General features: G+C 38.6%; 1 pseudogene; it reads right to left on the minus strand.

Annotated features, from left to right (window-relative positions):
• Positions 1-8,374: 8,374 nt before the first annotated feature.
• LOC112757117 (uncharacterized) lies at positions 8,375-12,856 on the minus strand (annotated as a pseudogene).
• Between the last annotated feature and the right edge of the window lie 1,437 nt (positions 12,857-14,293).

Here is a 14,293-nt window from a genome sequence, read left to right on the forward strand (position 1 = left end):
TTTTCAGCAACCGATTTTTACCATAATTCATAATAAATTAGCAGCCACTAAAACCCCCATCTTTTCTACATGATTTTAACACAAATTGAACCCCAATTTAAGCCTAGGGTTTCATTTTTCTAGCTGCCCCAAGAACATGAACTTTAAAGCTTGAATTTCATCAAATTTCATCAAATTTTCACCAAATTTTCACCAAGAATCAATCATATATGTAACCAATTTTTAGCACAGCCAATTCTTACAACATTCACACAATTCAAACACAAATAATCAAGATTAATTTCGTGACACCCTACCTTGATTTGCTGCTCCAAATCCGGTTACTCTTTGAAGTGTTCTTAAAGCACTTTTTCCTCCTAAATCACATCAACAACAACTTTAAATCCACAAACCCTCAACTGACCAAATCTCTCTCAGCACGTTAGGAAGGGATATCTCACCTTAGACTTTCTGGAAATTAACGTTTCTTGGCCCTCAAGTCAAGTTAAGCATGATTCCTAAGGAAGAACATCAAGAAAACACATGTTTAAGCATGTTTCCTTGAAAACCAAATTGAAAGGGGAAAGGAATAGCCATCTCACCTTATTTCTAGCCTTGATAAGTAACATGGTTATGTATAGGAAGAAGAGAGGATCATTTTGGTGAAATCAGAATTTTGATTTGAGTTTTAGTTCAGAAGAAATCAAGCTTTGAAGATTAAGTGTTCATGAAAGTTTCTCTCTTTTCTCTCTTGTTATTTTCGGCGAAAGGGAGTAAATGACCAGCCTTGGAGTGTCTTGGGGATGTAGGGTGAGTTGTGAGTGGTTGGCTTGGAGGTGGATTAAAATAATATTAAAATATCTCAAATGTATAACTACTAAAACTAGATGTATCGGAACTCTTGTAAAAACATCTCTAAAAATTATTTTCTGAGCTACTAGCATAAATGACACTAGTAACATATTTATTGTGAGAATAAAACATGTATAATGAGGCCTTAGCATTGCTAAAGTCATCAGAGAGTGCTGGTGCTAAGCTGCACCAGTAAACTGTAAACCCGGTTAAACCGATTTTCTGTTTTTAACTAAAACTGACCAGGTAACCTTATAAAATTATTCAAGAAGCTTCTAATACTAATATAATGATAATATTACCCTATTATCCCTCTTCTCTCATGAATCGAGTCCGGTTCGTCAAACTGAGACTATTTACGAAAAACTGGATCAAAACTCCTAACCGATACGGTTCAAAAACTAGGTTCTTCGCAATTGTGTTGTCGGGCTTATCTCCACTAAGGTCCTAAATAAAAGATAATATAATGACAATGAGGATTGAGATGCTTGATGATATAGTAGAGGTTCTCCCCTTAATGATCTTCCGGAGAAATTCGTACTTTCAGAAAAGATCTAAGTACTCGAAAATCGGAGTTGTTACACGTGCTCCCTTCCATGGCATGCTGTATGATCCTCTCGGATGAAAAATACCAGGTATGATTTCTGCACGGCTAATCAACTGTCAGATTTCTCGTCTCGAATGAAAAATACCAGGTACAGCTACCGCACGGCTAATCATCTATCAGTTCTCACTAGCGTCGGAATAGGATCTCTCTATCCTTTTGCACACTGTCACTGTGCCCAACATTCACGAGTTTGAAGCTCGTCATAGTCATCCCTTCCCAGATCTTACTCGGAATACCACAGACAAGGTTTAGACTTTTTGAATCTCAAGATTGCTTCCAATTGGTTCTAGCCTCTACCACGAAGGTTCTAATCTCACGGACTCGGTCTGTGGATTAGAGGCCCAAGAGAATATACTCCAGCTGTCGTCCAATGACTACGTTGAACATCATGTAGACCGCTTGTGGTTGTCAGGCACGCGGATCTTGGCTAAGCGAGTAACGAAGATAGTGGGTGATTGTCACGGGTCACTCCTTCATTCTGACTTAACTGAATTAAGTACGAGAGTATATCTTGGAGAAGAAGTAAGCGTGAATTGAAAGAGAAACAATACTACTTGCATTAATTCATGAAGAACAGCAGAGCTTCACACCTTAATCTATGAGGTGTAGAAACTCCACCGTAGAAAATACATAAGAGAAAAAGGTCTAAGCATGCCCGTGTGGCCATCCTCAAAGGTCAAAAGATCGATTCCAAATTGTTTGTGAATATAATAGTAAAAAGTGCTATTTATACTAAACTAGTTACTAGGGATTACAGAAAATAAGTAACTAGGTGCAGATAGTGCAAAAATCCACTTCTGGGGCCCACTTGGTGTGTTCTTGGGCTGAGCACTGAGCTTTACACGTGCATAGGTCATTTCTAGAGTTAAACGCCAGCTTGGATGCCAGTTTGGGCATTTAACTCTAGTTCTAGTGCCAGTTCTGGCGTTTTACACCAGAAAAGGGTCTCTAGCTGGCATTTGAACGCCAGTTTGGGCCATCAAATCTCGGGCAAAGTATGGACTATTATATATTTCTGGAAAGCCCAAGATGTCTACTTTCCAACACAATTGAGAGATCATCAATTGGGCTTCTGTAGCTCCAGAAAAGTCACTTCGAGTGCAGGAGGGTCAGAATCCAATAGCATCTGCAGTCCTTTCTCAGCCTCTTAATCAGACTTTTGCTCAGGTCCCTGAATTTCAGCCAGAAAATATCTAAAATTATAGAAAAACATACAAACTCATAGTAATGTCTAGAAATGTGATTTTTTCATAAAAACTAATAAAAATATAATAAAAAGTAACTAAAACATACTAAAAACTATGTAAAAATAATGCCAAAAAGGGTATAAAATATCCGCTCATCAAATATCAATCAGATAACCTAATAGCATCAAAGAAAAAGACACACAGAGTATGCAATGAAGCCCAATCGATCCATCCCTTAGGCTCACGAGGACGAACGGCTCTGATACCACTAAATGTAACACCCTAATTAGCCTAAGCTTTACCTTCTGTCGTAAAGCAAAGGTTAATCAGAGATTACGACAGTTCTAAGCTCATACATAATATATATATATATATATATATATATATATATATATATATATATATATATATATATATATATATATATATATAGAAAGAATAGTATAATCTAGAAGCCCGATAAAGGATATAGCTCAAAAATAGGATTTGAAAAGCGCAAAACATACTAATGAAGCTACTAACTTAAAGCACAAGAAATGGATACAGTATAACCAAATATCATAGTATAATATCATAAGAATCTAGCCATGGCTCGCGGAGTTTAAGCCGGCTAGCCATATACAGACTATACATGAAACCAGATAGTAAAAATAGCTTATACAAGTTTTGTTCTCTCAAATACAAGCCTCTAGGCAAAACAAAAAAACAAAAGTGAATGATGTATAAACAGGGTAAACAAAAGACTCCAAAAAGGCATCCAGATGCTCCGCTTCTGTCACCATCCAAGCAACTCACCGAGTTGGGTTGCGACCTGCATTTCAAAAACACAACATAAATATGGTATGAGAACCGGAGGTTCCAGTATGGTAACAGTGCCCAATGATGTAGGATATAAGACCCAAGGACGCCAAAGGCAATCCTAGACTTCATATCTATCACAAGATCTCATCTTAAGGCATACTAAAACAAATAAGCATGATTATATAAAACTTTAACATAAATAAACCGGGTAATCTATCTTAGGGGATTTCTATTCTAACCAAACACCGCTGTCCCACAGCCTTCACCAACCTATCCTCCATGCGATCCCATCGCCACCGCCTTCCGAACCTCCTCAATCATAGTAGAAAGCACAATTATATACAATGCAAGTAAATCACAAGTATAAGCATATAAAGCAAGTAACTCAAGTAGAAATTAGACATGTTATACAAATAGGCATACAAATACAAGTCGGCAAAGCAAACAAACAGATAGAAATACATATGATGAATGCCTGCCCTATTGGCTGTGATATCACATTGTCGGTTTAACTGCCAACCTGACACATCTCCATGGAGATGTTACTGATAAACCACTATTTTATGGTTTATATTGTGCTTAATTGTATGGTTTTATCAATTCTTTACCCACTTATTCATATGATTGGCATGCATTTATATTTCCTTCCTAAAATTATTACATGATTGAATATTTGCTTTCTAAAGACTTTTAATTATGTATTTTAATTCTCCTTCATTCCATTAGATGCCGTGATCTGCGTGTCAAGTATTTCAGGCTTTATAGGGCATGAATGACTTGGAGATTGGAAAGGAAGCTTGCAAAAATGGAAGGAACACAAAAAATTGAGGAGATGACCAGCGAGAAGTGACGCGGACGCATGGCTCACGCGACTGCTCGACATAGAGGAAATCGCAGTGACGCGGACGCATGGCTCACGCGACCGCGCGGATTGGAACTGTACAAGTGACGTGGAGGCGTGGACGACGCGCACGCGTGGCAAGGCAAAACGCCGAATGACGCGTCCGCATGAATGACGCGATCGCGTGACATGCGCGATCTGCAAAATCTGTAGAATTCGTTGGGGGCGATTTTGGGCCCTGTTTTGACCCAATTTTCAGCCCAGAAAAGCAGACTAGAGCCAAGGAGCATGGAAAAACGAGAGAGAACATTTATTCCACACAATTCTCAGTTTTAGATCTAGTTTTTACTCCTCCTCTAGGTTTTCTCTCTACACATTCATAGTTCTTAGGATTTGATTTTTATTGCTTTTTGCATTGGGATATTGAGAAGAGTTATTACCTCAGCGAGACTTCGTCATTCTAGTTTGTTTTCCTTACCTATCTCTTACTTTTCCATGTCCTTTGTTTACTCAGAATTATTATTGGATTATTTTTAGAATTTATTAATACAAGAACTATTTTTATTTCTAATTGATCCCTTTGATTATTATTTATCATGTCTTTCTATATTTCCCTTTCCTATGTTATGAATTCTACATTTACAATGAGAGAGTAGTTCCATAACTTGGATGGGAGTTGATTGAAGGGAAGACCTTGAGTTGGAATGCTTAAAAGACAAATTGTAATTGGGTTTATTATTGGATTGCCTTCTAGTCACTGACACCAATCCTTTTCAATTGAGCGGATTGGAACTTGTGAATAGAAATAGCTTTCCAACTTGCTTGACTTTCCCTTACCTAGTAAGGGATAACTAAACAGAACAACCCTCAATTATCAATTAATCTTGAGAGTACTCCAACAAGAATAGGGCTTCCGACTAATCTACTCCCAGTCAAGGCTTTTATTTAAAATTACACAAATTCTCTAATTTAATTTCCTGTTATTCAACTCAAACCATTTTTTGAAAATATCTGATTAATAAAATAGCACACCTTTCTGCAACTCATTGAGAGACGACCTCGGATTCATACTCCCAGTATTTTAATTTTTAATTTTATGACAACCCTTCTAAATTGATAAGCGGATTTCTGGTTGGTTAAGAACTGTACTTGCAACGCATCTCTTATAATAAATTCTTAACTCACCAATTTCTGCCACATCAATTTTTGGCGCCGTTGTCGGGGAGTTGCAATAGAGTGCTAAAGTTATTAATTGGAATTTATTTATTTGCATTTTATTTTATTTTGCTACTATGAGCTTCATGTTTCTTTCGTTAAATGACGCGTTCACTTCCTTATCCAAGCTTGCCAGTATTCGATCCTGAGATTGAAAGAACTATTTCACGAATAAGGCAAGCTCGGCGTCGGTTAGTCCTCTCTGAGGGCAGATCTAAAACGTCACTTGAGGAAGAAACAGGCTCCCTTTCTGTTGATTTGGTTGATTTACGTGCAGGTGACATGGCAGCACCTAGGAGAATTACTATCCAGGAGGTGGGAGCCCCTGATTTTTCAATGCAACCGTTTCAAGCGCATCACCCAGCGGTGGCTACAGACTTTGAAATAAAGACTACACTGCTCAATTTGATGCCCAAGTTTCATGGCTTACCTGCTCAAGAGCCTATCAAGCACCTTAGAGACTTCCAAGCAGCCTGTTCTACTATCAGGCATGATGGTGCAGATGAAACTTCAATTTTGTTAAAAGCCTTCCCATTCTCTCTTGAGGGAAAGGCGAGAGAGTGGTACTACACTCAACCCACAACAACTGTATCCGACTGGGATACACTTAGAAGAGAATTTTTGGAAAAGTTCTTTCCAGCTGAAATTATTGATAAACTGAGAAAAGACATTTCCATGATTGTTCAGGACGAATTCGAGACTCTCTATGAATACTGGGAGCGCTTCAACAACCTTCTGGAAGCATGCCCCCACCATATGATTGACAAGATAGTGTTGCTCGGCTACGTAACACAGGGCATGAGGCCCCAAGATAAGTCTACATTGGAAAGTGCTAGCAATGGGCTATGAAAAAGTAAAAGACCACTGATGAGCCATGGCAATTGATCAGCAACTTAGCTGAATCTACAAGAAATCACAGGCAGAAACAAGGCTGGACAAAAGCTGTTGTAGAGGTATCTTCTAGCAAGGAGACTACTGCTCTGGCTCAGAGTACAAGTGAAATGACCACCTTACTGAAGCAGATGCAGTTGAGTCAACAACAAGCGCATCAAAGCCAACAGCTAGTCCCACAGAGAGTGTGCAGAATCTGTGCTGATTACAGCCATTATACTGATCAATGCCCGCAGCTCTAACAGGAAGACAACACCGTGGCATCCACTCATAACTTCTACGACCGCCCGAACCAAGGGTACAATCAAGGTGGCAGTTACAACCATGGATGGCAGGACAATTCTAACTAAGGTTGGAGAGATAATTCTAACCAGAATTGGAGGGACAACAATAATAGAGGAGGCAGAGACAATCAAGGATATCAGAGGTGGAATAATAACAACAACAGGCAACAGAACCAGAACCAGCCTTACAGAGCAACTCACCTGAGGCAGTCCCAAGGACCACAGCACAACCAGCAACAAGTTCTGCAGATCACTCAATCTAATTCCTCTCCGAGTGAAGAGGCCATTCAATCCATTGCACAAGGACAAAGGAACATAGAAAGTTCACTTAATGGCCTAGCATTCGCCATACAAGCTCTCATCTCTCAGCTGGCACCACCCAATACTTCAAACGCTCAACAGGCAAACTCCAGTGGAATTCCTTCTCAACCCCTGCCCAATCCGAAGGGTGGCATCAATTCCATCACCCTAAGGTCCAGAACTACACTGCAAGAGAGGAATCAGGAGGAGCCAAACCCACCAGCACACGCCTCAGCTGAAGAGGTAGTGGAAGTAGAAGATGTTGAAGAGGAAGAGGACATACAGGACATGGCTGAAGAAGAAGAAGCTCAATCACAGGAAGAAGCACAAAAGGGCACAGACACTGCAGAAAATGCCATTCCTATTCCATTTCCACAACTTGCATGGAAGCCCAGGAAGCAGTTGGAACCTGATCCCAAAATGGTAGAAATATTCAAAAAGGTTTAGGTAACTGTTCCCCTTTTTGATGTTATTCAGCAGGTACCTAAATACGCAAAGTTTTTAAAAGATTTATGTATACACAAATACAAAATTAATGAATTAGAAACTATTCCTTTAGGTAGTTCTATATCTGCTTTAATGGGAGGTTTACCTGAAAAGTGTAGTGACCCAGGTCCATGCATGGTTAATTGTACTATTGGCGGTGCGATATTTTCTGACTGTATGTGTGATTTAGGAGCATGTGTTAGTATAATGCCTTTGTGATAAGGATTTATGTTGGGCATTAAAGGTTTAATACATTCAAAGTAGTAAAATCCTAATCGAAGGGGGACCAGAAAAGAATGGGATTAAAAGAGGAATTTATTAGCATAAAGAGACACAGCAAAAATATAAAAGATAGATAAAAGTTTTTCCTACTAGACCTCTAAGATACCTGTTCTTAGCAACCTAGGTCACCAGAAAGGATTCCCTACTAGACCTTCAAAGAACCTATCCTTGACAACCTAGATCAGAGGGACGAAAACTAAAAGAAACCACCACACAGATCACCTTAGTGTTGGATCCTTCAATCTTCCTCATGCAACAAGCGAAGCAAATCACTCACCTCACTTCTCACATAATAAACGTGTTTAAAAGCAACTGAAAATTTATTCATCAAAGTTATGTAAATTGTCTCACCAGAAGGTGTTTAAATAGACCTCAAACAAACTAGATAAAAGATAAGATAAGATAACTAATTTAAATCAGATTTGATCTTATTGGATCATATCAGATTTGATCTAAATTTTAAAATCCTAAAGATATGATAACTAATTTAAATAAGATTTGATCTTATTAGATTAGATCAGATTTGATTTAAATTTAAAAATCCCTAAAAATACTACTAAGCATAGCAGATAAAACAAGTCTTCTAACAACTTTTGACCACATAACAAACTAAAACAAAAGTCTAGAATTTTCGAAATTTAAAGATAAATTATGCCTTCCACTGAATTCGGAAAGCATTATTGGGCTTCTTGCTGTCCTGACTTAACCCAATGGGTCTTGCCCATTCTTCCTTGGTTAGAACTTGATGTAACTCTATATGCATAAGCGCTGCCAGGTTTCCAAAGCTCTCCTTGAGCTTCTTTGCACGTGCTCTAGTGATGGGGCCCTCTGGAAGTGTGAAATTCCCATTCTACCATTGTGTCTTAGAATGCCCCTGTTGTCTTTCCAAGCATGTATCATTCCCTCCTTCCTCAAAAAGATTCGTCCTCGAATCTGTGTCCATATCAAAAGGAGAGAGATCAGAAACATTGAAAGTGGCAGGAACATTATACTCACCTGGTAGGTCAATCTTGTAGGCGTTGTTATTGATCTTCTCAAGCACTTGGAATGGGCCATCCCCTCTAGCATCAAGTTTAGACTTCCTCTGAGTAGGAAATCTCTCCTTCCTCAAATGTACCCAAACCCAATCTTCTGGTTCGAAGACTATATGCTTTTCGGCTCTTGTTAATCCTTTCTGCCGTGGCTTTGTTCTTCCTCTCAATGAGGTCACGAGCCTTTGCATGTATTGTTTTAACTTTTTTAGCCATGCTTGCTCCATCTAAGCAAATAAGATCACTCAAGGGTAGAGGCATTAAATCTAAGACAGTTAGAGGATTAAAACCATAGACAAGTTCAAAGGGCGAAAAACCAGTGGAAGAATGGATTGTTCGGTTATAAGCAAACTCAATAAAAGGTAAACAATCTTCCCAGATTTTCAAATTCTTACCAACAATAGCACGCAACAAAGTTCCCAATGTCCTATTTACTACTTCAGTTTGACCATCAGTTTGAGGGTGACAAGTAGTTGAGTATAACAATTTTGTTCCCAACTTACTCCACAAAACTTTCCAGAAGTGACTTAAGAATTTGACATCACGATCAGAAACAATAGTTTGGGGAACACCATGTAAGGGCACAACTTCTCTAAAGAATAGGTCAGCAATATTTGTGGCATCATCAGTTTTATGACAAGCAATAAAATGAGTCATTTTACTAAATCTATCTACCACAACAAAAATGCTATCTCGACCTCTCCTAGTTCTAGGCAAACCAAGAACAAAATCCATAGAAATATCAACCCATGGATGCACAGGAATAGGTAAAGGAGTACACAAACCATGTGGTAAGGACTTAGATTTAGCTTGTTTACAGGTAATGCATTTGGCACAAAATTTTCGACATCTTTACGCATGTGGGGCCAGTAAAAATGCTCAGATAAAATATCCAAAGTCTTATGCACACCAAAATGACCCATCAAACCCCCATTATGTGATTCTAGAACAAGTAGCTCCCGAATAGAACAAGTAGGTACACAAATCCTATTACCCTGAAAAAGAAAACCACCATGCCTGTAGAATTTGTTATGTGCACCATGTTCACATGCAGCATAGATAGAGGCAAAAGTAGAATCAGATGCATATAATTCCTTCATACACTCAAAACCTAACAGCTTAGAAGTAAGGGTTGTGATTAATGAATACCTTCTAGATAATGCATCAGCAACCACATTCTCCTTACCTTGCTTATAGGCGATTATGTACGGAAAAGATTCAAGGAATTCTATCCATTTTGCATGTCTCTTGTTTAGCTTCCCTTGACCCTTCAAGTGTTTGAGAGATTCATGGTCAGTATGTACCACAAATTCCTTAGGTAGCAAATAATGCTGCCACACTTCTAAAGCTCGCACCAAGGCATAAAGCTCCTTATCATAAGTTGAGTAGTTGAGACGGGATCCATTCAAATTCTCACTGAAATAGGCGATTGCTTGCTTTTCCTGCATTAAAACAACACCTATACCAATTCCGGAAGCATCACATTCGATTTCAAAAGTTTTAGAAAAATCCGGTAAAATAAGAATGGGGGCAGAACACAATAATTCTTTCAAGGTGTTAAAGGCAATTTCTTGTTCGTGATCCCATTTAAAGTTAACATGTTTCTTGATGATTTCAGTTAAAGGTGCAGCAATAGTAGAAAAATCTTTAACAAACCTCCGATAAAAACCCGCAAGACCATGAAAACTTCTAACATCAGAGACACTCTGAGGTGTGGGCCATTCTCTAATAGCCTTCACCTTCTCGTCATCTACCTCAATCCCTGCAGAACTTATCACAAAATCTAGGAATATGACTTTACTTAGACAGAACGAGCACTTTTGGAGATTAGCATATAATTTTTCCTTTCTAAGTACCTCTAAAACAGATTGAACATGCAAAATATGATCATCAAGGCATTTACTGTAAATAAGGATATCATCAAAATAAACAACCACAAATTTACCTAAAAATTCTCGCAAAACATGATTCATTAATCTCATGAATGTACTAGGTGCATTAGTCAAACCAAATGGCATAACTAACCACTCATACAAACCATATTTAGTTTTGAAAGCTATTTTCCATTCATCACCAAGCTTCATTCGTATTTGATGATAACCACTCCTTAAATCTATTTTAGTAAAAATAACAGATCCATGTAATTCATCAAGCATATCATCAAGTCTAGGAATAGGATGGCGATACTTTACCGTAATCTTGTTTACAGCTCTGCAGTCAACACACATCCTCCATGAGCCATCCTTCTTGGGTACCAACAGTACTGGAACAGCACAAAGACTCATGCTTTCTCTCACAAAACCCTTAGCCAAAAGGTCATCGACTTGCCGTTGTAGTTTCTTTGTCTCCTCAGGATTGGTCCGATAAGCTGGCCGGTTAGGAATGCTTGATCCGGGAACAAAGTCAATCTGATGCTCAATGCCTCATAATGGAGGTAAACCTGGGGGTAGCTCATCTAGAAAGACATCGCCAAATTCCTGCAAGAGTGAAATAAAAGCACTAGGCAGGTCATGGTTAGTTTCAATGGTAGAAAGTAAAGACTCTCTAGATCGTACTAACACCAATGCTTTTTTTCCTAAACTAGCATGCTTCAGATCCCTCTCTTTTGCATAAAAACATATTTTGTGAGCACTCTTACTCTCCACAGATGTTTCTCTTTTAGAACTCTCTTTTTCACTCAGACTCTGACTCTTTTTCTCACACGTTTCATCTCTCAGAGCTCTCTCTTTACCCTCCTGTTTTTCAATTTTCTCACATCCTAAAGACTCTGTAGTTGATTTGCGCATGCTCAGTTGCTCCAGGTACACTTCTTTAGGTGTCAAAGGTGCAAGGGTAATCTTCTTCCCAAGATAGGTGAAAGAGTATCGATTTGTGAAACCATCATGCGTCACCTTCCTATCATACTGCCATGGACGGCCTAGAAGTAGATGACAAGCCTGCATGGGAACCACGTCACAAAGTACCTCGTCACTATATCTCCCAATAGAGAACTGTATGCGGGCTTGCTTCATAACCTTCAATTCACCGACATTACTTAGCCACTCCAGTTTGTAAGGGTTAGGGTGTTTGGTGCATTTCAACCCCAACTTTGTGATCAACGTAGAGCTAGCAACGTTTGTATGACTTCCAGCATCAATGATCATGAGACCAACCTTACCTCTCAACAAAACTTTTGTATGAAAGATGTTCTCTCGTTGTTCTAGACGATCGTCCTTGGCTTGTACATTTAAGATCCGCCTAGTAACAAGGGTCTCGCCACTAACAGCATACTCAACTATATCTTCATTATCTGTAGCATCATCCGCATGTGGCATGTCTTCAAACCCATCTGAGTTATCAGATTCTGAGAAAATATCATTTGCTTTAATTACCATGGTCTTTTTATTTGGACACTCGGAAGCATAATGGCCTAATCCGTGGAACTTAAAGTAGGTAATATCACGATGCCGTGCAAGAGGTTTAGAAGTGGAATTAGGTGTGTTCGTCTTCCTGTGCTGCTCTGTGGGCTTCTCCTTTGATTCGGTAGGTTTGGATCCAGTCTTCTCCCCGAAATTAGCACCTCTCGAATCCCACCTTGAAGTAGAATTACGCAGCCCTTTTCCCTTTTGCTGTCTTTCCACCTTGATAGCTAGGTTCACCAAGTCTTCCATAGTCACATATGGAAGATGTTCGACAGTATTTGCAATGTCTCGATTCATCCCACTTAAGAAACGTGCCATAGTAGCCTCAGACTCCTCCTCAATGTTTGCCTGGATTAGTAGCATCTCCATCTCCTTATGATACTCATCTACAGACTTAGAACCTTGGTATAACCGTTGGAGCCGTTGATGTAGCTCCCTGTAGTAGTAAGAAGGGACAAACTGTTGTCGCATGACCTTCTTCATCTTCTCCCAAGATAGAATTGGTGGTTTGTCATTCCGCCTCCTCTGTTTGTCCAGCTCGGCCCACCAGACAAGGGCATAATCCGAGAATTCGACAGCCGATAGTCTTACCTTTTTCACCTCAGAGTAGTTATGACATTGAAATAAGAGCTCCACCTTTCGTTCCCATTCCAGGTACGCTTCAGGGTCACTTCTGCCTTTAAATTCTGGGATGCGCATCTTGATAGCATTAAGGTTACTATCAACATCTGCCGATTGTCTATGAGGCCGGGATCTGGATGAAGGCTCCTCCTCAGACTTCGTAGAATCATTATGAACAGATTCTCGTGACCGTGCTTTTCACTTAGGGGAGAAAGAGTTAATGCAGGAATCCATGTCATCAAGACGTTGTTGAATCTTTGTATGGATGCTAGTAAGTGCGTCGATGCGAAAAGTTAGTTGTGGATCGGGGTTCTCTTCAGTGTTAGCCATCAATGAACCTGTAAAAGAAAAGGCCTTACAACACTCCTCTCACGTGTATCACTCAGAGTAGGACACTCGTGTTTCATTCAATACGTGGCTTTTACCCTCTGTTGAGCTCACCACTCTTGCCTTTTTCCACTCTTGGATTGCTTTAACAAGTTGCACTTCGGAAGATGAAGAATTGAGACACCAAACTAAGATAATCTGAATGATAGAGACGTTCAACTTGACAAGAGGATAAGTAAAGTATGTGACAAAGGAAACAAGAAGTGATACTAGGATGACAAAACTAGAAAAATTGAATCCTTATTGGAACTCAAAGAAAATTGAAAAGGATAAAACAAGGAGAAAACTTAAAATTTTGTTTTTTTTTTCATTTTTTTTATTATTTATTTATTTATTTTTACTGAAATAAACAGAAATTGCAGTATTAGAATTTAAGGAAAAAAAATTTCGTTTTTTTTTTAAGTAAATTTGTAGAAATTATAGAAAAAAATACAGAGACTAAAAAAAATCCTGGAACGTGCAGATAAATAAGAATTTACCTACGACCTGTAACTGATACCAGATGATAAGGATTTATGTTGGGCATTAAGGGTTTAATACATTCAAAGTAGTAAAATCCTAATGGAAGGGGGACCAGAAAAGAATGGGATTAAAAGAGGAATTTATTAGCATAAAGAGACACAGCGGAAATATAAAAGATAGATAAAGATTTTTCCTACTAGACCTCTAAGATACCTGTTCTTAGCAACCTAGGTCACCGAAAAGGATTCCCTACTAGACCTTCAAAGAACCTGTCCTTGACAACCTAGATTAGAGGGACGAAAACTGAAAGAAACCACCACACAGATCACCTTAGTGTTGGATCCTTCAATCTTCCTCATGCAACAAACGAAGCAAATCACTCATCTCACTTTTCACATAATAAACATGCTTAAAAGCAAATGAAAATTTATTCATCAAAGTTATGTAAATTGTCTCACCAGAAGGTGTTTAAATAGACCTCAAACAAACTAGATAAAAGATAAGATAAGATAACTAATTTAAATCAGATTTGATCTTATTGGATCAGATCAGATTTGATCTAAATTTTAAAATCCTAAAGATATGATAACTAATTTAAATCAGATTTGATCTTATTAGAATAGATCAGATTTGATTTAAATTTAAAAATCCCTAAAAATACTACTA

The sequence above is a fragment of the Arachis hypogaea genome, chromosome 16 (genome assembly GCF_003086295.3).
Source record: "Arachis hypogaea cultivar Tifrunner chromosome 16, arahy.Tifrunner.gnm2.J5K5, whole genome shotgun sequence".
In the NCBI taxonomy this organism is placed as follows: Eukaryota; Viridiplantae; Streptophyta; class Magnoliopsida; order Fabales; family Fabaceae; genus Arachis; species Arachis hypogaea.